The following is a 24894-nucleotide window of genomic DNA, read 5'->3' on the forward strand; positions in this document are numbered from 1 at the left end:
CGTCAACCGCACCACAGATTCCCAGACAGTATCCCACACTGGTACTAGCAAGGTCTTTAGCTGTGTAACTTCTGCGATCTGACGAGAGAAGGCACATTCAGCTTAGAATGGCCATTGCCATTAAAAGCTTTAATCCATAGTCCTTTTTAATCGATTGTGAAACAAAATCTAAACAACATAATAAAATGTCTACCGCACCACGAATTCCCAGACAGCCTCCCACACTGGTACTAGCAAGGTCTTTAGCTGTGAAACTTCTGCGATCTGACGAGAGAAGGCACATTCAGCTTAGAATGGCCATTAACCTTAAACGCTTTAATGCTTTAATCCATAGTCCCTTTTAATCGATTGTGAAACAAAATCTAAACAAAATAATAAAAAGGTAACCGCACCACAGATTCCCAGACAGTCTCCCACACTGGTACTAGCAAGGTCTTTAGCTGTGTAACTTCTGCGATCTAACGAGAGAAGGCACATTCAGCTTAGAATGGCTATTGACATTAAATGCTGTAATCCATAGTCCTTTTTAATCGATTGTGAAGCAAAATCTAAACGACATAATAAAAAGTCAAACGCACCACGGATTCACAGACAGTCTCTAACACTGGTACTAGCGAGGCCTTAAGCTGTGTAACTTCTGCAGTCAGACGAGAGCGTGCACATTCAGCTTAGAATGGCCATTGACATTAAATGTTTTAATCCATAGTCCTTTTTAATCGATTGTGAAACAAAATCTAAACGACATAATAAATAGGCAACCGCACCACGTATTCCCAGACAGACTCCCACACTGGTCCTAGCAAGGCCTTAAGCTGTGTAATGTCTGCGATCTGACGACAGAAGGCATATTCAGCTTAGAATGGCAATTGACATTAAATGCTTTAATCCATAGTCCTTTTTAATCGATTGTGAAACAAAATCTAAACACCATAATAAAATTCAACCGCACCACGGACTCACAGACAGTCTCCCACACTGGTGCTAGTGAGGCGTTACGCTGTGTAACTTCTGCGATCTGAGGAGAGCAGGCACATTCAGCTTAGAATAGCCATTGACATTAAATGCTTTAATCCATAGTCCTTTTTAATCGATTGTGAAACAAAATCTAAACAACATAATAAAATGTCAACCGCACCACGGATTCCCAGACAGTATCCCACACTGGTACTAGCGAGGCCTTAAGTTGTGCAACTTGTGCGATCTGACGAGAGCCGGCACATTCAGCTTAGAATGACCATTAACATTAAATGCTTTAATCCGTAGTCCTTTTTAATCGATTGTGAAACAAAATTTAAACGACATAATAAAAAGACAACCTCATCAAGGGTTCCCAGCCAGTCTCCCACACTGGTACTAGTGAGGCCTTAAGCTGTGTAACTGCTGCGATCTGACGAGAGCAGGCACATCCAGCTTAGAATGGCCATTGACATTAAATGCTTTAATCCATAGTCCTTTTTAATCGATTGAGAAACAAAATCTAAACGACATAATAAAAAGTCAAACGCACCACGCATTCCCAGCCAGTCTCCCACACTGGTACTAGCGAGGCCTTAAGCTGTGTAACTTCTGCGATCTGACAAGAGAAGGCACATTCAGCTTAGAATGGCCATTGCCAATAAATGCTTTAATCCATAGTCCTTTTTAATCGATTGTGAAACAAAATCTAAATGACATAATAAAAAGTCTACCTCATCACGGATTCCCAGACAGTCTCCCACACTGGTACTAGCGAGGCTTTAAGCTGTGTAACTGCTGCGATCTGACGAAAGCAGGCACATTCAGCTTAGAATGGCCATTAACATTAAATGCTTTAATCCATAGTCCTTTTTAATCGATTGTGAAACAAAATCTAAACGACATAATAAAAAGTCAACTGCACCACAGATTCCCAGACAGTCTCCCACACTGGAACTAGCCAGGTCTTTAGCGGTGTAACTTCTGCGATCTGACGAGAGCAGGCACATTCCGCTTAGAACGGCCATTAACATTAAATCCTTTAATCCATAGTCCTTTTTAATCGATTGTGAAACAAAATCTAAACAACATAATAAAAAATCAACCACACCACGGACTCCCAGACAGTCTCCCACACTGGTACTAGCAAGGTCTATAGCAGTGTAACTTCTGCGATCTGACGAGAGCAGGCACATTCAGCTTAGAATGGCCATTGACATTAAATGGTTTAATCCATAGTCCTTTTGACTCGATTGTGAAACAAAATTTAAACAACATAATAAAAAGAGAACCGCACCACGTGATTCCCAGACAGTCTCCCACAATGATACTAGCGAGGCCTTAAGCTGTGTAACTGCTGCGATCTGACAAAAGCAGGCACATTCAGCTTAGAATGGCCATTAACATTAAATGCTTAAATGCTTAAATGCTTAAATGCTTAAATGCTTAAATGCTTAAATGCTTAAATGCTTAAATCCATAGTCCTTTTTAATCGATTGTGAAACAAAATCTAAACGACATAATAAAAAGTCAACTGCACCACAGATTCCTAGACAGTCTCCCACACTGGTACTAGCAAGGGATTTAGCGGTGTAACTTCTGCGATCTGACGAGAGCAGGCACATTCAGCTTAGAACGGCCATTTACATTAAATTGTTTAATCCATAGTCCTTTTTAATCGATTGTGAAACAAAATTTAAACGACATAATAAAAAGTCTCCCACACTGGTACTAGCGACCTCTTAAGCTGTGTAACTTCTGCGATCTGACAAGAGCAGGCACATTCAGCTTAGAATGGCCATTGACAGTAAATGCTTTAATCCATAGTCCTTTTTAATCGATTGTGAAACAAAATCTAAATGACATAATAAAAAGTCTACCTCATCACGGATTCCCAGACAGTCTCCCACACTGGTACTAGCGAGGCCTTAAGCTGTGTAACTGCTGCAAGCAGGCACATTCAGCTTAGAATGGCCATTAACATTAAATGCTTTAATCCATAGTCCTTTTTAATCGATTGTGAAACAAAATCTAAACGACATAATAAAAAGTCAACTGCACCACAGATTCCCAGACAGTCTCCCACACTGGTACTAGCAAGGTCTTTAGCGGTGTAACTTCTGCGATCTGACGAGAGCAGGCACTTTCAGCTTAGAATGGCCATTGACATTAAGTGCTTTAATCCATAGTCCTTTTTAATCGATTGTGAAACAAAATTTAAGCAACATAATAAAAAGTAAACCACACCACGGATTCCCTGACAGTCTCCCACACTGGTACTAGCGAGGGCTTCAGCTGTGTAACTTCAGCGATCTGACGAGAGCAGGCACATTCAGCTTAGAATGGCCATTGCCATTAAATCCTTTAATCCATAGTCCTTTTTAATCGATTGTGAAAAAAAATCTAAACAACATAATAAAAAATCAACCACACCACGGACTCCCAGACAGTCTCCCACACTGGTGCTAGTGAGGCGTTAAGCTGTCTAACTTCTGCGATCTGAGAAGAGAAAGCACATTCAGCTTAGATTGGCCATTGACATTAAATGCTTTAATCCATAGTCCTTTTTAATCGATTGTGAAACAAAATTTAAACGACATAATAAAACGCAAACCGCAACACGGATTCCCAGACAGTCTCCAACACTGGTACTAGCAAGGGCTTCAGCTGTGTAACTTCAGCGATCTGACGAGAGCAGGCACTTTCAGCTTAGAATGGCCATTGACATTAGGTGCTTTAATCCATAGTCCTATTTAATCAATTGTGAAACAAAATTTAAACAACATAATAAAAAGTAAACCACACCACGGATTCCCTGACAGTCTCCCACACTGGTACTAGCGAGGGCTTCAGCTGTGTAACTTCAGCGATCTGACGAGAGCAGGCACATTCAGCTTAGAATAGCCATTGACATTAAATGCATTAATCCATAGTCCTTTTTAATCGATTGTGAAACAAAATCGAAAAAACATAATAAAAAGTCAACCGCACCACGGATTCCCAGACAGTATCCCACACTGGTACTAGCGAGGGCTTAAGCTGTGTAAATTCTGCGATCTGACGAGAGCCGGCACAATCACCTTAGAATGGCCATTGACATTAAATGCTTTAATCCATAGTCCTTTTTAATCGATTGTGAAACAAAATCTAAACGACATAATAAAAAGTCAAACGCACCACGCATTCCCAGCCAGTCTCCCACACTGGTACTAGCGAGGCCTTAAGCTGTGTAACTTCCACGATCTGACGAGAGAAGGCACATTCAGCTTAGAATGGCCATTGACATTAAATGCATTAATCCATAGTCCTTTTTAATCGATTGTGAAACAAAATCTAAACGACATAATAAAAAGTCAACCGCACCACAGATTCCCAGACACTCTCCCACACTGGTACTAGCAAGGTCTATAGCAGAGTAACTTCTGCGATCTGACAAGAGCAGGCACATTCAGCTTAGAATGGCCATTGACATTAAATGTTATAATCCATAGTCCTTTTTAATCGATTGTAAAACAAAATTTAAACCTACATAATAAAAAGAAAACCGCACCACGGATTCCCAGACAGTCTCCCACACTGGTACTAGCGAGGGCTTCAGCTGTGTAACTTCAGCGATCTGACGAGAGCAGGCACTTTCAGCTTAGAATGGCCATTGACATTAAGTGCTTTAATCCATAGTCCTTTTTAATCGATTGTGAAACAAAATTTAAACGACATAATAAAAAGTAAACCGCACCACGTGATTCCCAGACAGTCTCCCACAATGATACTAGCGAGGGCTTCAGCTGTGTATCTTCAGCAATCTGACGAGAGCAGGCACATTCAGCTTAGAATGGCCATTGACATTAAACGCTTTAATCCATAGTCCTTTTTAATCGATTGTGAAACAAAATCTAAACACCATAATAAAATTCAACCGCACCACGGACTCCCATACAGTCTCCCACAGTGGTGCTAGTGAGGCGTTACGCTGTGTAACTTCTGCGATCCGAGGAGAGCAGGCACATTCAGCTTAGAATGGCCATTGACATTAAATGCTTTAATCCATAGTCCTTTTTAATAGATTGTGAAACAAAATCTAAACGACATAATAAAAAGTCTCCCACACTGGTACTAGCGAGGCCTTAAGCTGTGTAACTGCTGCGATCTGACGAGTGCAGGCACTTTCAGCTTAGAATGGCCATTGACATTAAGTGCTTTAATCCATAGTCCTTTTTAATCGATTGTGAAACAAAATCTAAACACCATAATAAAATTCAACCACACCACGGACAGTCTCCCACACTGGTGCTAGTGAGGCGTTACGCTGTGTAACTTCTGCGATCTGAGGAGAGCAGGCACATTCAGCTTAGAATAGCCATTGACATTAAATGCTTTAATCCATAGTCCTTTTTAATCGATTGTGAAACAAAATCTAAACGACATAATAAAAAAAGTCTCCCACACTGGTACTAGCGACCTCTTAAGCTGTGTAACTTTTGCGATCTGACAAGAGCAGGCACATTCAGCTTAGAATGGCCATTGCCATTAAAAGCTTTAATCCATAGTCCTTTTTAATCGATTGTGAAACAAAATCTAAACAACATAATAAAACGTCAACCGCACCACAGATTCCCAGACAGTATCCCACACTCGTACTAGCGATGCCTTAAGCTGTGTAACTTCTGCGATCTGACGAGAGCAGGCACATTCAGCTTAGAATGGCCATTGACATTAAATGCTTTAATCCATAGTCCTTTTTTAATCGATTGTGAAACAAAATCTAAACGACATAATAAAAAGGTAACGCACCACAGATTCCCAGACAGTCTCCCACACTGGTACTAGCAAGGTCTTTAGCTGTGTAACTTCTGCGATCTGACGAGAGAAGGCACATTCAGCTTAGAATGGCCATTGCCATTAAAAGCTTTAATCCATAGTCCTTTTTAATCGATTGTGAAACAAAATCTAAACAACATAATAAAATGTCTACCGCACCACGAATTCCCAGACAGCCTCCCACACTGGTACTAGCAAGGTCTTTAGCTGTGAAACTTCTGCGATCTGACGAGAGAAGGCACATTCAGCTTAGAATGGCCATTAACCTTAAACGCTTTAATGCTTTAATCCATAGTCCCTTTTAATCGATTGTGAAACAAAATCTAAACAAAATAATAAAAAGGTAACCGCACCACAGATTCCCAGACAGTCTCCCACACTGGTACTAGCAAGGTCTTTAGCTGTGTAACTTCTGCGATCTGACGAGAGAAGGCACATTCAGCTTAGAATGGCTATTGACATTAAATGCTGTAATCCATAGTCCTTTTTAATCGATTGTGAAGCAAAATCTAAACGACATAATAAAAAGTCAAACGCACCACGGATTCACAGACAGTCTCTAACACTGGTACTAGCGAGGCCTTAAGCTGTGTAACTTCTGCAGTCAGACGAGAGCGTGCACATTCAGCTTAGAATGGCCATTGACATTAAATGTTTTAATCCATAGTCCTTTTTAATCGATTGTGAAACAAAATCTAAACGACATAATAAATAGGCAACCGCACCACGTATTCCCAGACAGACTCCCACACTGGTCCTAGCGAGGCCTTAAGCTGTGTAATGTCTGCGATCTGACGACAGAAGGCATATTCAGCTTAGAATGGCAATTGACATTAAATGCTTTAATCCATAGTCCTTTTTAATCGATTGTGAAACAAAATCTAAACACCATAATAAAATTCAACCGCACCACGGACTCACAGACAGTCTCCCACACTGGTGCTAGTGAGGCGTTACGCTGTGTAACTTCTGCGATCTGAGGAGAGCAGGCACATTCAGCTTAGAATAGCCATTGACATTAAATGCTTTAATCCATAGTCCTTTTTAATCGATTGTAAAACAAAATCTAAACGACATAATAAAAAGTCTCCCACACTGGTACGAGCGACCTCTTAAGTTGTGTAACTTCTGCGATCTGACAAGAGCAGGCACATTCAGCTTAGAATGGCCATTGCCATTAAAATCTTTAATCCATAGTCCTTTTTAATCGATTGTGAAACAAAATCTAAACGACATAATAAAAAGTCAAATGCACCACAGATTCCCAGACAGTCTCCCACACTGGTACTAGCGAGGCCTTAGACTGTGTAACTTGACGAGAGCAGGCACATTGAGCTTAAAATAGCCATTGACATTAAAAGCTTTAATCCATAGTTCTTTTTAATCGATTGTGAAACAAAATCTAAACGACATAATAAAAAGTCAACCGCACCACGGATTCCCAGACAGTCTCCCACACTGGTACTAGCGAGGCCTTATGCTGTGTAAGTTCTGCGATCTGACAAGAGCAGGCACATTCAGCTCAGAATGGCCATTGACATTAAATGCTTTAATCCATAGTCCTTTTTAATCGATTGTGAAACAAAAACTAAACGACATAATAAAAAGTCAAATGCACCACAGATTCCCAGACAGTCTCCCACACTGGTACTAGCGAGGCCTTAAGCTGTGTAACTTCTGCGAACGGACGAGAGTAGGCATATCAAGCTTAGAATGGCAATTAACATTAAACACTTTAATCCATAGTACTTTTTAATCGATTGTGAAACAAACTATAAACGACATAATTAAAAGTCAACAGCACCACGTATTCCCAGACAGTCTCCCACACTGGTACTAGCGAGGCCTTAAGCTGTGTAATTTCTGTGATCTGACGAAAGCAGGAACATTCAGCTTAGAATGGCCATTGACATTAAATGCTGTAATCCATAGTCCTTTTTAATCGATTGTGAAACAAAATCTAAACGACATAATGAAAAGTCAAACGCACCACGGATTCCCAGACAGTCTCCCACACTGGTACTAGCGAGCCCTTAAGCTGTGTAACTTCTGCGGTCTGACGAGAGCGTGCACATTCAGCTTAGAATGGCCATTGACATTAAATGCTTTAATCCATAGTCCTTTTTAATCGATTGTGAAACAAAATCTAAACGACATAATAAAAAGGCAACCGCACCACGTATTCCCAGACAGTCTCCCACACTGGTACTAGCGAGGCCTTAAGCTGTGTAATGTCTGCGATCTGACGACAGCAGGCATATTCAGCTTAGAATGGCAATTGACATTAAATGCTTTAATCCATAGTCCTTTTTAATCGATTGTGAAACATAATCTAAACGGCATAACAGAAAGTCAACTGCTTCACGGATTCCCAGACAGTCTCCCACACTGGTATTAGTAAGGCCTTAAGCTGTGTAACTTCTGCAATCTGACGAGAGCAGGCACATTCAGCTTAGAATGGCCATTGACTTTAAATGCTTTAATCCATAGTCCTTTTTAATCGATTGTGAAACAAAATCTAAACGACATAATAAAAAGTCAACCACACCACAGATTCCCAGACAGTCTCCAACACTGGTACTAGCGAGGCCTTAAGCTGTGTAACTTCTGCGATCTGACGAGAGCAGACACATTCAGCTTAGAATGGCCATTGACATTAAATGCTTTAATCCATAGTCCTTTTTAATAGATTGTGAAACAAAATCTAAACGACATAATAAAATGGCAACCGCACCACTGATTCCCAGACAGTCTCCCACACTAGTACTAGTGAGGCATAAAGCTGTGTAACTTCTGCGATCTGACGAAGCAGGCACATTCAGCTTAGAATGGCCATTGACTTTAAATGCATTAATACATAGTCCTTTTTAATCGATTGTGAAACAAAATCTAAACGACATAATAAAAATTCAACCGCACCATGGCTTACCAGACAGTCTCCCATGCTGGTACTAGCGAGGCCTTCAGCTGTGTAACTTCTGCGTTCTGACGAGAGCAGGTACATTCAGCTTAGAATGGCCATTGACATTAAATGCTTTAATCCATAGTCCTTTTTAATCGATTGTGAAACAAAATTTAAACGACATAATAAAAAGTTAACCGCACCACGGAGTCCCATACAATCTCCCACACTGGTACTAGCAAGGCCTTAAGCTGTGTAACTTCTGCGAACGGACGAGAGTAGGCATATCAAGCTTAGAATGGCAATTAACATTAAACACTTTAATCCATAGTACTTTTTAATCGATTGTGAAACAAAATATAAACGACATAATTAAAAGTCAACAGCACCACGAATTCCCAGATAGTCTCCCACACTGCTACTAGCGAGGCCTTAAGCTGTGTAATTTCTGCGATCTGACGAAAGCAGGCACATTCAGCTTAGAATGGCCATTGACGCTAAATGCTTTACTCCATAGTCCTTTTTAATCGATTGTGAAACAAAATCTAAACGACATAATAAAAAAAGCAACCGCTCCACGGATTCCCAGACAGTCTCCGACACTGGTACTAGCGAGGACTTAAGCTGTGTAACTTGACGAGAGCAGGCACATTCAAATTAGAATGGCCATTGACAATAAATGCATTAATCCTTTGTCATTTTTAATCGATTGTGAAACATAATCTAAACGACATAATAAAAAGTCAACCACAACACGGATTCCAAGACAGTCACCAACACTGGTATTAGCAAGGCCTTAAGCTGTGTAACTTCTGCAACCTGATGAGAGGAGGTACATTCAGCTTAGAATGGCCATTAACATTAAGTTCTTTAAACCATAGTCCTTTTTAATCGATTGTGAAACAAAATCTAAACAACATAATAAAAAGTCAACCGCACCACAGATTCCCAGACAGTCTCCCTCACTGGTACTAGCAAGTCCTTAAGCTGTGTAACTTGACGAGAGCAAGCACATTCAGCTTGGAATGCCAATTGACATTAAATGCTTTGATCCATAGTCCTTTTTAATCGATTGTGAAACAAAATTTAAACGACATAATAAAAAGTTAACCGCACCACGGAGTCCCATACAATCTCCCACACTGGTACTAGCAAGGCCTTAAGCTGTGTAACTTCTGCGAACGGACGAGAGTAGGCATATCAAGCTTAGAATGGCAATTAACATTAAACACTTTAATCCATAGTACTTTTTAATCGATTGTGAAACAAAATATAAACGACATAATTAAAAGTCAACAGCACCACGTATTCCCAGACAGTCTCCCACACTGGTACTAGCGAGGCCTTAAGCTGTGCAATTTCTGCGATCTGACGAAAGCAGGCACATTCAGCTTAGAATGGCCATTGACGCTAAATGCTTTACTCCATAGTCCTTTTTAATCGATTGTGAAACAAAATCTAAACGACATAATAAAAAAGCAACCGCTCCACGGATTCCCAGACAGTCTCCGACACTGGTACTAGCGAGGACTTAAGCTGTGTAACTTGACGAGAGCAGGCACATTCAAATTAGAATGGCCATTGACAATAAATGCATTAATCCATTGTCATTTTTAATCGATTGTGAAACATAATCTAAACGACATAATAAAAAGTCAACCACACCACGGATTCTCAGACAGTCACCCACACTGGTATTAGTAAGGCCTTAAGCTGTGTAACTTCTGCAACCTGATGAGAGGAGGCACATTCAGCTTAGAATGGCCATTAACATTAAATTCTTTAAACCATAGTCCTTTTTAATCGATTGTGAAACAAAATCTAAACAACATAATAAAAAGTCAACCGCACCACAGATTCCCAGACAGTCTCCCACACTGGTACTAGCGAGGCCTTAAGCTGTGTAACTTCTGTGATCTAACGAGAGCAGGCACATTCAGCTTAGAATGGCCCTTGACATTAAAAGCTTTAATCCATAGTCCTTTTTAATCGATTGTGAAACAAAATCTAAACGACATAATAAAAAGAAAACCGCACCATGGGTTCCCAGACAGTCTCCCACAAGTTTACTAGCGAGGCCTTAAGCTGAGTAACTTCTGCGATCTGACGAGAGCAGGCACATTCAGCTTAGAATGGCCAATGACAGTAAATGCTTAATTCCATAGTCCTTTTTAATCGATTGTGAAACAAAATCTAAACAACATAATAAAAAGGCAACCGCACCACGGATTCCCAGACAGTCTCCCAAACTAGTACTAGCGAGGCATTAAGCTGTGTAACTTCTGCAATCTGACAAGAGCAGGCACATTCAGCTTAGAATGGCCATTGACGCTAAATGCTTTACTCCATAGTCCTTTTTAATCGATTGTGAAACAAAATCTAAACGACATAAAAAAGCAACCACTCCACGGATTCCCAGACAGTCTCCGACACTAGTACTAGCGAGGACTTAAGCTGTGTAACTTGACGAGAGCAGGCACATTCAAATTAGAATGGCCATTGACAATAAATGCATTAATCCATTGTCATTTTTAATCGATTGTGAAACATAATCTAAACGACATAATAAAAAGTCAACCACACCACGGATTCCCAGACAGTCACCCACACTGGTATTAGCAAGGCCTTAAGCTGTGTAACTTCTGCAACCTGATGAGAGGAGGCACATTCAGCTTAGAATGGCCATTAACATTAAATTCTTTAAACCATAGTCCTTTTTAATCGATTGTGAAACAAAATTTAAACAACATAATAAAAATTTAACCGCACCACGGATTCCCAGACAGTCTCCCACACTGGTACTAGCGAGGCCTTTAGCTGTGTAACTTCTGCAATCTGACGAGAGAAGGCACATTTAGCTTAGAATGGCCATTGACCATAAATGCTTTAATCCATAGTCCTTTTTAATCGATTGTGAAACAAAATCTAAACGACATAATAAAAAGGCAACCTCTCCACGGATTCCCAGACAGTCTCCGACACTGGTACTAGCGAGGCCTTAAAGTGTTATTCATCTGCGATTTGACGAGAAAAGGCACATTTCAGCTTAGAATGGCAATTAACTTTTAAAGTTTTAGTCTATTTTTAATCGATTATGAAACAAATTCTAAACAGCATAGCAATAGGTCAAAAGCACTATGGATTCCCAGACAGTTTGCCATACTGGTACTAGCGAGGCCTTCAGCTGTGTAGCTTCCGCGATCTGACAAGAGCAGGCACATTCAGCTTAGAATAGCCATTGACATTAAATGCTTGAATCCATAGTCCTTTTTAATCGATTGTGAAACAAAATCTAAACGAAATAATAAAAAGGCAACCGCACCACGGATTGCCAGACAGTCTCCCACACTGGTACTAGCAAGGCCTTAAGCTGTGTAACTTACCGAGTGCAGGCACATTAAGCTTAGGATGGCCATTGACATTAAATTCTTTAATGCATAGTCCTTTTTAAATCGATTGTGAATCAAAATCTAAACGACACAATAAAAACTCAACCACACCACTGATTCCCAGTCAGTCTCCCACACTGGTACTAGCGAGGACTTAAGCTGTGTAACTTGACGAGAGCACGCACATTCAGCTTAGAATTGACATTGACATTAATTGCATTAATCCATAATCCTTTTTAATCGATTGTGAAACAAAATCTAAACGACATAATAAAAAGTCAACCGCACCACGGATTCCCGGACAGTCACCCACACTGGTATTAGCGAGGCCTTAAGCTGTGTAACTTCTGTGACGTGACGAGAAGAGGCACATTCAGCTTAGAATGGCCATTGACATTAAACCTTTTAAACCTTTTAAACCTTTTAAACCATAGTACTTTTTTATCGATTGTGAAACAAAATCTAAACGACATAATAAAAATGCAACCGCTCCTCGGATCCCCAGACAGTCTCCAACACTGGTACTATCGAGGCCTTAAGCTGTGTAACTTCTGCGATCTGACGAGAGTAGGCACATTCAGCTTAGAACGGCCATTGACTTTAAATGCTTTAATCCATAGTCCTTTTTAATCGATTGTGAAACAAAATCTAAACGACATAATACCAAGTCAACCGCACCACGGATTCCCAGACAGTCTCGCACACTGATACTAGCGAGGCCTTAAAGTGTTATTCATCTGCGATTTGACGAGAAAATGCACATTTCAGCTTAGAATGGCAATTAACTTTTAGTCTATTTTTAATTGATTATGAAACAAATTCTAAACAGCATAGCAATAGGTCAGCAGCACTATGGATTCACAGACAGTTTCCCACACTGGTACTAGCAAGGCCTTCAGCTGTGTAGCTTCCGCGATCTGATGTGAGCAGGCAAATTCAGCTTAGAATAGCCATTGACATTAAATGCTTTAATCCATAGTCCTTTTTAATCGATTGTGAAACAAAATCTAAACGACATAATATAAGGGCAACCGCACCACGGATTCCCAGACAGTCTCCCACACTGGTACTAGCAAGGCCTTAAGCTGTGTAACTTGCCGAGAGCAGGCACATTAAGCTTAGAATGGCCATTGACTTTAAATGCTTTAATCCATAGTCCTTTTTAATCGATTGTGAAACAAAATCTAAACGAAATAATAAAAAGGCAACCGCACCACGGATTCCCAGACAGTCTCCCACACTGGTACTAGCAAGGGTTTAAGCTGTGTAACTTGACGAGAGCAGGCAATTTCAGCTTAGTATGGCCATTGACATTAAATGCTTTAATCCATAGTCCTTTTTAATCGATTGTGAAATAAAATATAAATGACAATAAAAAGTCAACCGCACCACTGATTCCCAGACAGTCTCCCACACTGGTACTAGCGAGGCCTTAAGCTGTGTAACTTGATGAGAGCACGCACATTCAGCTTAGAATGGCCATTGACATTAAATGCTTTAATCCATAGTTCTTTTTAATCGATTGTGAAACAAAATCTAAACGACATAATAAATAGTCAAACACACCAAGATTTCCCAGACAGTCTCCCACACTGGTACAAGCGAGGCCTTAAGCTGTATAACTTTTGCGATCTGACGAGAGCAGGCACTTTCAGCTTAGAATGACCATTGACATTAAATGATTTAATCCATAGTCCTTTTTAATCGATTGTGAAACAAAATCTAAACATAATAAAACGTCAACCGCACCACGGATTCCCAGATAGTCTCCCACACTGGTACTAGCAAGGCCTTAAGCTGTGTAACTTCTGCGCTCTGACGAGAGCAGGGACATTCAGCTCAGAATGGCCATTGACATTAAATGCTTTAATCCATAGTCCTTTTTAATCGATTGTGAAACAAAATCTAAATGACATAATAAAAAATCTCCCACACTGGTACTAGCGACGCCTTAAGCTGTGTAACTTCTGCAATCTGACAAGAGCAGGCACATTCAGCTTGGAATGGCCATTGACATTAAATGCTTTAATCCGTAGTCCTTTTTAATCGATTGTGAAACAAAATCTAAACTACATAATAAAAAGTCAAACGCTCCACGGTTCCCAGACAGTCTCCCACACTGGTACTAGCGAGGCCTTAAGCTGTGTAATTTCTGCAATCTGACGAGAGAAGGCACATGCAGCTTAGAATGGCCATTGACATTAAATGCTTTAATCCATAGTCCTTTTTAATCGATTGTGAAACAAAATCTAAACGACATAATAAAATGTCTACCGCACCACGGATTCCCAGACGGTCTCCCACACTGGTACTAGCGAGGCCTTAACGCCTTCAAGACCAAGCTATATTTGGCCTTCAGGACCAGACCCATTTTTTCAAATCTGACATGTGTCACTTTATGTGGTAATAACTCTGGAATGCTTTTACCTATCCAATCGATTATGAGATTGTTTTCTCGTGACATATTGTACTTTAGGTTAGTGAAAAAATTTGGTCGATAAATTTATTGCTTATTTGTGAAAAACACCAAAATTTTGAGAAAATTTGAAGAAATTATGATTTTTCTAATTTTAAATGTATCTGCTTGTAAAACATAGTAATACCACACAAAATAGTTACTAATTAACATTTCCCATATGTCTACTTTAGGTTTGCATAGTTTTTTGAACATCCTTTTATTTTTCTAGGACGTTACAAGACTTAGAACTTTAGCAGCAATTTCTCATATTTTAAAGAACATTTCAAAAGGCTATTTTTTTCAGGGATGAGTTCAGTTCTGAAGTGGTTTTGAGGGCCTTATATATTAGAAACTCCCATAAAACACCCCATTTTGAAAACTGCACCCCTCAAAGTATTCAAAACAGCATTAAGAAAGTGTTTCAACCCTTTAGGCGTTTCACAGGAATTGAAGGAAGGTAGAGGTGAAATTTACAAACTTCATTTTTTTTTACAAAATTAATTTGTAATACATTTTTTTCTGTAACACAGAAGGTTTTACCAGAGAAATGCAACTCAATACTTATTGCCCAGATTCTGCAGTTTTTAGAAATATCCCACATGTGGCCCTAGTGTGCTAATGGACTAAAACACAGGACTCAGAAGCAAAGGAGCACCTAGAGGATTTTGGGGCCTACATTTTTTAGAATATATTTTAGGCACCATGTCAGGTTTGAAGAGGTCTTGTGGTGCCAAAACAGTGGAAACCCCCAAAAGTGACCCCATTTTTGAAACTACACCCCTCAGGGAATTTATCTAGGGGTATAGTTAGCATTTTGACCCCACAGGTTTTCTGCTAAATTTATTCGAATTAGTCTGTAAAAATAAAAATCTACTTTTATTGTGGAAAAACTTATAATTTTCGAATTTTTGCAAGGACTAAAGGAGAAAAAGCACCCCAACAATTTTAAAGCAATTTCTCACGATTACGGAAATACACCACATGTGGTAATAAACTGCTGCTTGGACCCACGGCAGTGCTCAGAAGGGAAAAAGCGCCATTTGGATTTTGGAGCACTGATTTTACTGGAATATTTTTCGGTGCCCTGTCGTGTTTGCAACGCCCTGGATGGACCTAAACAGGGGAAACCCCCCAAAAGTGACTCAATTTTGGAAACTATTCCCCTCAAGGAATTTTTCTAGTGGTATAGTTGGCATTTTGACCCCACAGGTTTTTTGCTGAATTTATTAGAATTAGTCTGTGAAGATGAAAATAGACTTTCTTTCTGAAAAAACATAGAATTTTCTAATTTTTATAAGGAATAAAGGAGAAAAAGCACCTCAACATTTGTAAAACAATTTCTCCTGATTACGGCAGTACCCCATATGTTGTAATAAACTGCTGTTTGGACCCACGGCAGGGCTCAGAGGGGACGGAGCACCATTTGGATTTTGCAGCTCAGATTATGCTGAATTGGTTTCTGGGGGCCATGTCACATTTGCAGAGCCCCTGAAGTACCAGTATAGTAGAAATTCCCCAGGTGTGATCCCATTTTGGAGACTATACACCTCAAAGAATTAAATTAGAGGTGTAGTGAGCATTTTGATCCCTCAGGTGTTTTACAGATTATATTAGAATTGGGCCGTGAAAATGGAAAACATTTTTTTTCCAATAACCTATAGATTTAGCACATAATTTTTCATTTACACAAGCAATACAGGAGAAAAGACACCCCAAAATGTGTGACAAAATTTCTCCTGAATAGGGAAGTACCCCATATGTGGTTGTAAACTGCTATTTGGACACACAGCAAGAGTCTAAAGGGAAAAAGCGCAATTTCGTTTTTGGAGTGACTCCATGTTGCATTGCGCTGAGATACCAGTACAGTGAAAACCCCCGAGAAGTGACCCCATTTGGGAAGCTACACCCCTCAAGGAATTCATCTAGAATTGTGGTGAGCATTTTAACCCCAAAGGTTTTGTCGAAATTAGTGCACAGTGGATGTTGCAGATTTAAAATTGCCATTTTCCACATATATGCTATTTCAGTGCCCAATGTGTTGTGCCCAGCTTGTACTACCGTAGACACACACCCATAAATTATTGTTAAGCGGTTCTCCAGAGTACAGTAATACCCCATATGTGGTCATAAACTGCTATTTGGGCACACTGCCAGGCCCAGAAGGACCGCCATTTGGCTTTTGGAGCGCAAATTTTGCTTGGTAGTAGTTTTGTTTAGTGTTTTACTGGTGTTTCAGCTTATAATATGGGGGCATATGTAAGCTGGGCGGAGTGCATCAGGGTATATGTTAGCTGGGCGGAGTGCATCAGGGTATATGTAAAGTGGGCGGAGTGCATCAGGGTATATGTTAGCTGGGTGGAGTGTATCAGGGTATATGTAAGCTGGGCGGAGTGCATCAGGGTATATGTTAGCTGTGCGGAGTACATCAGGGCATATGTAAGCTGGGCGGAGTGCATCAGGGTATATGTTTGCTGGGTGGAGTGTATCAGGGTATATGTAAGCTGGGCGGAGTGCATCAGGGTATATGTAAGCTGGGCGGAGTGCATCAGGATATATGTTAGCTGTGCGGAGTACATCAGGGCATATGTAAGCTGTGCGGAGTACATCAGGGTATATGTAATATGTGAGGAGTACATCAGGGTATATGTAAGCTGGGCGGAGTGCAACAGGTCATAATAGGATGATGTAATAATGGGGTAAATGAATAATAAAATTATCCATGGATAGTGACGTACGCTTTGAACCAATCCTTCATGCACAGGCTGGATATTTGGGTGTAGGAGTCGCACTTCTAAAGGGCGTCCGAGGTATTGTACAAAATATCCGCACTCCAGTATTGACTAATCTTTGACTTCTTCACTAGCCCCACATGTAGCACAGACTCCAAAATGTCATAGTTTCCGCTGCATTTATAGGGTATACCAATGGGGGCTGCAAATGATGACGTGGGGTTTTAGGTGAAGAACTGCTGCACATATAAATTAGTCTGGCCCGTCGTTTTGCATTATTGCGTTCCAAGAGTCATAACTTTTTATTTTTCCGTTGACGAGCTGTGTGAGCGCTTGATTTTCATGGGATGAGCTGTCGTTTTTATTAGTATCATTTTGGGGGAAATGTGATAATGTGATCAGTTTTTATTACATTTTTTGGGGGGTGAGGAGACCAAAAAACAGAAATTCTCTCGCTGTTTTTTTTTATCAATTTTTAACGGCGTTCTCTGTGCAGTATAAACAACATGTTTGCTTTATTCTGCGGTTTGATACGATTATGGCAATACCAAATTTATATAGTTTTTATATGTTTTACTACTTTTACACAATAAAAACCGTTTTTAAAAATAAAATGTTTTAGTGTCACCATCTCCTGAGAGCCATAACTTTTTTATTTTTTTGTCGACTGAACTTTGTGAGGGCTTGTTTTTTGCGTGACACACTGTAGTTTTTATTGGTACCATGTTTGGCTACGCGCGACTTTTTGATCACTTTTTATTCCATTTTATTGGAAACAATGTGACCAAAAAAGGAAATTCTGGCATTGTTTTTTATTGTATTTTTTTTACGGTGTTCACCGTGCGGGATAAATAATATTATATTTTTATAGGTCACGCCGATACGAACGCGGCGATACCTATTAGGTCAAGTTTTTGTCTTTTTTTCCATTTTTTTCTAATTATAAAGGGCTCGATCAGGGAAACAAGATGATTATTGTTTTTATTACGTAAAACTTTTATTTATCTAAAACTTTTTTGAACCTTTTTTTTTACACATACTAGGGGACTGGAAGATCTGATCTTCTGATCCCCTGTACAATACACTGCACTACTTGTGTAGTGCAGTGTATTATAACTGTCATTTTATAAATGACAGTTGATGTAATCGCAGGAAGGAGGTGAAGGGAAAGTGAGCCCTAATCTACCCACCGCCCTGTCCCTGCCTACTTGCAACGACCCGCCCTAGGCGACGGGGTACAACTGGGCGGCGGTCCCTACGCTGTCTAAGTGCACGGGAGAACAAACAGGGAACACGCAAGGGAAGGGGCAGTAGCCCACGGAACGCCGAGGAAACGGAGCGGTGAATGAGTTGTCAGGACCAGGATGAAGTGGAGTATACCCAAGTGATTATACCAGGGGGTAAAATACAAGCAGGATCCTTCTCGGAAGGAGGATTGGCCATGAAACTACGTGACAGGGCATCAGCCTTAATATTCTTGGACCCAGCCCTATAGGTAACCAAGAAATTAAATCTGGTAAAGAATAGTGCCCACCGAGCTTGTCTAGGATTAAGCCTCCGGGCCGATTCTAGGAAAACCAGATTCTTGTGATCCGTAAGGACCGTTACCTGGTGTCTGGCCCCCTCCAGGAAGTGCCGCCACTCTTCAAAAGCCCATTTAATGGCTAGAAGTTCGTGGTTGCCAATATCATAGTTACTCTCCGTGGGCGAAAACTTCCTAGAGAAGTAAGCACAGGGGCGGAGATGGGTGAGGGAGCTGGTACCCTGGGACAAGACGGCCCCCACTCCAACCTCGGATGCGTCAACCTTCACAATAAATGGCTCCTCTTGGTTGGGCTGAATCAGCACGGGGGCAGAGATAAAGCACTTCTTGAGGGTCTCAAAGGCCTGGACGGCCTCAGGGGGCAATGGAGGACATCAGCACCCTTGCGAGTAAGGTCCATAAGAGGCTTAGCGACGACCGAGAAGTTGGCAATAAATCTCCTGTAATAGTTTGCGAACCCTAAAAAACACTGTAACGCCTTAAGGGAGGCAGGTTGGACCCATTCCGCCACAGCCTGAACCTTGGCAGGGTCCATGCGGAATTCATGAGGAGTGAGGATTTGCCCTAAAAATGGTATCTCCTGTACCCCAAAGACACATTTTTCAGTCTTAGCAAACAGATTATTCTCCCGAAGGACCTGGAGCACCTTCCTGACATGCTCCACGTGGGAGGACCAGTCCTTGGAAAACACCAGTATGTCATCAAGGTACACAACAAGAAAATTACCCAGGTAATCTCTCAGGATTTCATTAATAAAATTCTGGAAGACAGCAGGGGCATTACACAACCCAAAGGGCATGACCAGGTATTCGAAATGACCCTCGGGTGTGTTGAACGCAGTTTTCCACTCATCCCCCTCTTTGATGCGGATAAGGTTATATGCCCCCCGTAGATCGAACTTAGAAAACCATTGGGCTCCCTGAACCTGATTAAAAAGATCCGGAATCAAAGGAAGTGGGTACTGGTTCCTTACGGTGACCTTATTCAGGTTACGATAATCAATGCACGGCCTAAGACCACCATCCTTCTTCCCCACAAAGAAGAAGCCAGCACCTACAGGAGAAGTCGAGGGGCGAATGAAACCCTTGGCCAGGCATTCTTGGATATACACCCTCATAGCTTCACGTTCAGGACATGAAAGATGAAATATCCTACCCTTAGGAAGCTTGGCACCAGGCACCAAATCGATGGCGCAATCGTAATCTCTATGGGGGGGCAACACCTCGGAGGCCTCCTTAGAAAACACATCGGCGAAGTCCTGAACAAACTCAGGAAGCGTGTTTACCTCCTCCCGGGGAGAAATAGAGTTAACAGAAAGACATGACATAAGACATTCACTACCCCATTTGGTGAGATCCCCAGTATTCCAATCAAACGTGGGATTATGCAACTGCAACCAGGGAAGACCTAATACCAGATCAGACGATAATCCCTGCATCACCAGTACAGAGCACTGCTCCAAATGCATTGAGCCAACCAGGAGTTCAAAAACAGGAGTATGCTGAGTAAAATAACCATTAGCAAGGGGAGTTGAGTCGATACCTACTACAGGGATAGGATAAGGTAAATCAATAAAAGGCATTTTTAGAGACATAGCAAATTCCACAGACATGATATTAGCAGATGAGCCAGAATCCACGAAGGCACTGCCAGTGGCAGACCGGCCAGCAAACGAGACCTGAAAGGGAAGCAAAATTTTATTGCGTTTCACATTAACGGGAAATACCTGTGCGCCCAAGTGACCTCCCCGATGATCACTTAGGCGCGGAAGTTAGGCGCCTGGGACAGGTGTTCAGAAGATGCTTGTCGTCCCCACAGTAGAAGCAGAGACCATTCATTCTGCGAAACTCCCTACGTTGTCGAGGGGACATGGAGGCCCCGAGTTGCATAGGTACCTCCGAGTCCTCCGTGGAGGGGCGAGGAGACGGGACCTCGGGGGGGATCGCAGAAAAGTCAGAGGGGAGCACATTGAAGCGTTCAAGCTGACGTTCCCTGAGACGTCGGTCAAGTCGTACTGCTAGGGCCATAACCTGGTCAAGGGAGTCAGAAGAGGGGTAGCTAACCAGCAGATCCTTCAGGGCGTCAGATAATCCTAACCTAAACTGGCACCTTAGGGCCAGATCGTTCCACCGAGAAGCTACGCACCACTTTCTAAAATCAGAGCAGTACTCCTCAACCGGTCTCCTACCCTGACGTAAGGTCACCAGCTGACTCTCGGCTAAAGCAGTCCTGTCAGTCTCGTCGTAAATGAGTCCGAGAGCAGAGAAAAAGCGATCAACAGAGGAAAGTTCAGGGGCGTCAGGAGCCAAGGAGAAGGCCCACTCTTGGGGCCCTTCCTGGAGTCGGGATATGATGATACCCACCCGCTGGTTCTCGGAACCTGAGGAGTAGGGTTTAAGGCGGAAATACAGTCTGCAACTCTCCCGGAAGGAGAGAAACGTCTTACGGTCCCCTGAGAACCGGTCAGGTAACTTGAGGTCGGGTTCTAGAGGTGAGGTGAGGGGAACTACTACGGCAGCGTCACCCTGGTTGACCCTCTGGGCCAGGGCCTGGAACTGTAGGGAGAGGCCCTGCATCTGCTGGGTCAGGGTCTCAAGGGGGTCCATGATAGCGTCAGCTTAGGGGAAATGGTAGACTAGTTAAGGGGCTTGTAATTATGTAATGGCAGGAAGGAGGTGAAGGGAAAGTGAGCCCTAATCTACCCACCGCCCTGTCCCTGCCTACTTGCAACAACCCGCCCTAGGCGACGGGGTACAACTGGGCGGCGGTCCCTACGCTGTCTAAGTGCACGGGAGAACAAACAGGGAACACGCAAGGGAAGGGGCAGTAGCCCATGGAACGCCAAGGAAACGGAGCGGTGAATGAGTTGTCAGGACCAGGATGAAGTGGAGTATACCCAAGTGAGCACGGAGGAGGAAGCAAGACGGAGGCAAAGCAAAGCGGGTTAAGCAGAATAGCAGCAAGGCAGAAGCACGGCAGGAGCAGGCTGGAGCAAGCAGCAGTGGGGCCAGGAATCCAAAAGAATTACAAGCACTGAGGAGGAGAACACAGCAGGTAATAACGGACAGGGGGCGGAGCTAACTCAGATTGACCAGGCCGCGATAGGCTCTCCCACTCCTGAGCCTGCCACCCTGGTTGGTGGGAGATGGTGTCAGTCGAACAGGTCTGGCCTCAGGTGTGGATTGATTAATCCCAGGAGTATACCTAGACGTAGTACCTGGTAGATCCCTAACAGTTGAGCCTATTACGTCCTGCCTCGGGCAGGACCTAATAGGCTCCCGTACCTGGCAACCAGGAAGCCATTGCTAGGCTTCTTGGTTGCCATTGCAACCATCAGAACCCCATGATTTTTCGCGGGGGGCCAACGGGGTACAGAGGGAGCCCCCTCCCTCTGTATCAATCACTTAAATGCCACTGTCGCTATTGACAGCAGCATTTGAGGGGTTAAATGGCAGCGATCGGACATAACAGTGATCGCTGCCGTTGCAGCGGGATGTCAGCTGTATATTACAGCCGACACCCGCTGAGGTTGAAGTGCGCACAGCTCCTGGACGTACAGCAAGGACGTACAGTAACGCCCATTTGCGTGAAGAGGTTAAGCTGTGTAACTTCTGCGATCTGACGAGAGCAGGCACATTCAGCTTAGAATGGCCATTGACATTAATTGCTTTAATCCATAGTCCTTTTTAATCGATTGTGAAACAAAATCTAAACGACATAATAAAAAGTCAACCGCACCACGGTTTCCCAGACAGTCTCCCACACTGGTACTAGCGAGGCCTTAAGCAGTGTAACTTCTGCAATATGACGAGGGAAGGCACATTCAGCTTAGAAATGCCATTGACATTAAATGCTTTAATCCATAGTCCTTTTTAGAGATGAGCGAACCGGGAAAACCGAACCCGGTTTCGGTCTGAACTTCCGGAAAAGCTCGGTTCGCAGCGAATCCGAACTTCACCGGGTTCGGCCGAACCCGTTTTGACCGAACCCGGCTGCATTTTGGCGCCTGCCACATGTTACATCTAAAATGGAGGATTTCACAAGATCACCTGACATCAGGCTACCCCATAATGCCTTGCAAACGGCTCTCCCAGCCAATCGGGAGGCAGCATAGGGGCGGGCTCAAGCCTGCAATAAAAGTCTATGCACGGAGCTCAGCGGCCATTTTACAGACAGGAGCTGTAGGGATAGCATATCTGTGCAGTAAGGGAAAGCTTTAGGATCTAAAAGGCAGGAATCCAGCAATCGAAGGGGCTCATCCACTACTCACTACTCAGCCAGTGTGTGAATACGCTTTTATAAGGGGCTCATCCCCGTTGCATCCAACTTGCAATACAGGCAGGCTTTGTAGTACTACAACGCCCAGCATTCCCTGAGTCAGTGCACAGTGGCTGATAGAAATTCTCATTCATTGCCATTTGCCAAGCCAGTGTCAGTGTGAATACGCTTTTAGAAGAGGCTCATCCCCAGCCGTTAACATAACGAAATAACAATCCAACTTGCAATACAGGCAGCCTAGTAGTACTACAAGGCCCAGCATTCCCTGAGTGCACCGCGGCGTGGCTGATAGAAATTCTCATTCATTGCCATTTGCCAAGTCAGTGTGTGAATACGCTTTTAGAAGGGGCTCATCCCCGGCCGTTAACATAACAAACAAATAACAATAGAATACAACTTGCAATACAGGCAGCCTTTGTAGTAGTAGTACTACAAGGCCCAGCATTCCCTGAGTACACCGCGACGTGGCTGATAGAAATTCTCAATAATTGCCATTTGCCAAGCCAGTGTCAGTGTGTGAATACGCTTTTAGAAGGGGCTCATCCCCGGCCGTTAACATAACAAACAAATAACAATACAACTTGCAATACAGGCAGCCTTTGTAGTAGTAGTAGTAGTAGTACTACAAGGCCAAGCATTCCCTGAGTGCACTGCGGCGTGGCTGATAGAAATTCTCATTCATTGCCATTTTCCAAGCCAGTGTCAGTGTGTGAATACGCTTTTAGAAGGGGCTCATCCCCGGCCGTTAACATAACAAACAAATAACAATACAACTTGCAATACAGGCAGCCTTTGTAGTAGTAGTAGTAGTACTACAAGGCCAAGCATTCCCTGAGTGCACTGCGGCGTGGCTGATAGAAATTCTCATTCATTGCCATTTTCCAAGCCAGTGTCAGTGTGTGAATACGCTTTTAGAAGGGGCTCATCCCCGGCCGTTAACATAACAAACAAATAACAATACAACTTGCAATACAGGCAGCCTTTGTAGTAGTACTACAAGGCCCAGCATTCCCTGAGTGCACTGCGGTGTGGCTGATAGAAATTCTCATTCGTTGCCATTTGCCAAGCCAGTGTCAGTGTGTGAATACGCTTTTAGAAGGGGCTCATCCCCGGCCGTTAACATAACAAACAAATAACAATACAACTTGCAATACAGGCAGCCTTTGTAGTAGTGGTAGTAGTACTACAAGGCCCAGCATTCCCTGAGTGCACTGCGGCGTGGCTGATAGAAATTCTCATTCATTGCCATTTGCAAAGCCAGTGTCAGTGTGTGAATACGCTTTTAGAAGGGGCTCATCCCCGGCCGTTAACATAACAAACAAATAACAATACAACTTGCAATACAGGCAGCCTTTGTAGTAGTGGTAGTACTACAAGGCCCAGCATTCCCTGAGTGCACTGCGGCGTGGCTGATAGAAATTCTCATTCATTGCCATTTGCAAAGCCAGTGTCAGTGTGTGAATACGCTTTTAGAAGGGGCTCATCCCCGGCCGTTAACATAACAAACAAATAACAATACAACTTGCAATACAGGCAGCCTTTGTAGTAGTAGTAGTAGTACTACAAGGTCAAGCATTCCCTGAGTGCACTGCGGCGTGGCTGATAGAAATTCTCATTCATTGCCATTTTCCAAGCCAGTGTCAGTGTGTGAATACGCTTTTAGAAGGGGCTCATCCCCGGCCGTTAACATAACAAACAAATAACAATGCAACTTGCAATACAGGCAGCCTTTGTAGTAGTACTACAAGGCCCAGCATTCCCTGAGTGCACTGCGGTGTGGCTGATAGAAATTCTCATTCGTTGCCATTTGCCAAGCCAGTGTC

The 24894-nt window shown here is 42.6% G+C and overlaps 1 protein-coding gene and 8 pseudogenes across 1 annotated transcript in view; all 9 read right to left on the bottom strand.

Annotated features, from left to right (window-relative positions):
* The window catches only part of ATP8B3 (ATPase phospholipid transporting 8B3), a 761685-nt gene that overhangs the window by 653753 nt on the left and 83038 nt on the right, over positions 1–24894 (bottom strand). The gene's annotated exons all lie outside the window — the stretch shown is intronic.
* LOC142707714 (5S ribosomal RNA) lies at positions 3004–3122 on the bottom strand (annotated as a pseudogene).
* LOC142730396 (5S ribosomal RNA) lies at positions 7565–7683 on the bottom strand (annotated as a pseudogene).
* Positions 7937–8055, bottom strand: LOC142708299 (5S ribosomal RNA; annotated as a pseudogene).
* Positions 8309–8427, bottom strand: LOC142699266 (5S ribosomal RNA; annotated as a pseudogene).
* Positions 9052–9170, bottom strand: LOC142724379 (5S ribosomal RNA; annotated as a pseudogene).
* LOC142735753 (5S ribosomal RNA) lies at positions 9965–10083 on the bottom strand (annotated as a pseudogene).
* Positions 10514–10632, bottom strand: LOC142691605 (5S ribosomal RNA; annotated as a pseudogene).
* Positions 13801–13919, bottom strand: LOC142671838 (5S ribosomal RNA; annotated as a pseudogene).

Source organism: Rhinoderma darwinii, chromosome 1, assembly GCF_050947455.1.
Source record: "Rhinoderma darwinii isolate aRhiDar2 chromosome 1, aRhiDar2.hap1, whole genome shotgun sequence".
Classification (NCBI taxonomy): Eukaryota; Metazoa; Chordata; class Amphibia; order Anura; family Rhinodermatidae; genus Rhinoderma; species Rhinoderma darwinii.